Raw genomic sequence first — 2,500 nt, forward strand, 5'->3', positions numbered from 1 at the left:
AAAGTCAGATAAGGTCAGTGACGTCATCGATCACTTCCCAACCACCACCACCACCACCATCCCTAGGTGGGCTGTCTGCATTCGTTTGCGCAGACAAAGGGACATATCTTTGTTGTGTGCGCGTGCGCACAAACACACACACACACACACACACACACACACACACACACACACACACACACACACACACACACACACACACACACACCACACACACACCACACACACACACACACACACACACACACACACACACACACACACACACACACACACACACACACACACACACACACACACACACACACACACACACACACACACACACACACACCGGAGAACCGGGGTTCGATTCCCCGGCCGGGCGGAGATAAGTTGGGTTTGTCTCCTATCACGTGTAGCCCCTGTTCACCTAGCAGTGAGTAGGTACAGGATGTTAGTCAAGGAGTTGTGACCTTGCTGTCCCGGTGTGTGGTGTGTGAGTGGTCTCAGACCTACCCAGAGATCGGCAAATAATGAGCTCTGAGCTCACTGCCGTAGGGTGGTGTCTGGCTGTCTCGAACAGAGGCTGCAGCAGATCCGAGGTGAATACACACACACACACACACACACACTCTCTCTCTCTCTCTCTCTCTCAATCACTCTCTGTCCCTCTCCACCTTCCCCCACTCTCTCTCAATCTCACCCCGCCCCCTCTCTCTCACACACACGTAGTTAATAGCTCTTTCTATGGAAGTTGGGGGGTGGTGTTCAGGGATGATAGAAGTATTGGTGTTTTATCATCCAAGATTTGGTAAGGCGACATTGTTTTTTGAGATGGAACAAGGGACGTTGTAAAGATCAGCCATCCCAGAGTACCCATGTTAGAATAAGTTACCCTACATATTAGCTTGTAAAGAGCAGCAGCCCCAGAAATTCGCTTGTATATATAAATCACCCCGACCTAACCTAATCTTTAAACAAGTTTGTGAAGATTGGCCGTCCTCAGAATGAGCTTGTTAAGATCAGCCTCCTCAGATTTAGCTTGTAAAGATAAACAACCTTCAAGTATTTTGGGCTTGTGGATCTTTACGATGTCCCTAAAGGCCCCGTCAAACTACGCGTCAAATCGTGGGGAACTGACCCCGGCGGTCCCCGCAACACACTCAAATTGAGGCGCGCGGGGCACTACTTGACTCGAGCCTCTCTTCTCCCTACAGTGGTGGATTGGTGAGGCGCAACAGAAGACCCACCAAACCGCCTCACTCATCATGTCGCAGATGTTGAAGCTCTGCTGGCGTCGTGAGGACGTTATTCAACTGAGAGAACTGTACAAGGATAAAGTTTGCCTGTGGCAAGTGAAACATCACCTGTGCAAAGATAGAAATGGCAGGGATGAACCGAGCAGCGTACATCTTTCACCCAAGACAAGTCACCGTTTGAACACAGGACGGTTGAAATGCGCTTTTCACCCCACGCCAGGTCACCCTGACTCAAAAAAACGTGTAGTGTGACGTGGCATTAAACAAGAGAATAGGTTGTGGAGTGCTGTGGTACTGACAGGAACTGAGGTGGCCATGTCCTGTCCATGGGCGTAAATATGATATGGTTTAACGTCACAAACTCCCCCCTATCAGAAGTCTAGGACGGTGCCCCTCACAGAGGACTTTGTAGCATGGAATTTAATTAACCATGCCCTTGGTTCAACTTCGCCGGTGGCAGGATTCAAACAGGTTTGTTGGGTGTTGTTCCCATCGTCTTTTCCACATGTGGATCCACATTGTGGATAAGAGGATGTGGTGATAAAACGGAGGAGAGGGAAGGGATGAAAGTCACTTCTCGAGTTGCCTTGTTGGCTCTTTTGTTGCCGGGAATGCCAACATGAGGTGATACCAGGGGCATCCGCAAGAAATTTTTGAAGGCGCGGGGGGGGGGGGGAGGGGTTAAAGACCTTATACATATATGGTTAATGGTACAGGGTTATATGAAGATACTTCAAATTGGCCGCATAGGCATATATTTACGTTATCTACATGAATTACATTTTGTCTTTCACTAACCATACACCGATATTTTATAACTTATATTTTTAACAAAATTATACGTGACGAACGGCAAGGTTTCAAACATACCATGGATTTCTAGGAATGGTCCCCCCCCCCCCCAAAGTCGTTGGAGCTTTGGATGATCCACGAATGGATTTCATGGTGGGTGGCGGTATTTTAGATTAGATTTTACTTTAAGCTCACTTAACCCATTCAACTCCGATGACAAGATGTCTTGTCATTTGGTCAAATAAAACAAAAAATCATAATAAAACAACAAAATGTTTGATGATCAAACAGCACCAGAAAAATATGACGTCATATTTTTCTGGTGCTGTTTGATCATCAAACATTTTGTTGTTTTATTATGATTTTTTGTTTTATTTGACCAAATGACAAGACATCTTGTCATCGGAGTTGAATGGGTTAAGGAAGCCTCCACAAAGGAAAAGGTAAACCTTATTTGGAATTAATCG

This window comes from Oratosquilla oratoria, chromosome 5 (assembly GCF_046742065.1).
Source record: "Oratosquilla oratoria isolate Oo_2021 chromosome 5, ASM4674206v1, whole genome shotgun sequence".
Lineage (NCBI taxonomy): Eukaryota > Metazoa > Arthropoda > Malacostraca > Stomatopoda > Squillidae > Oratosquilla > Oratosquilla oratoria.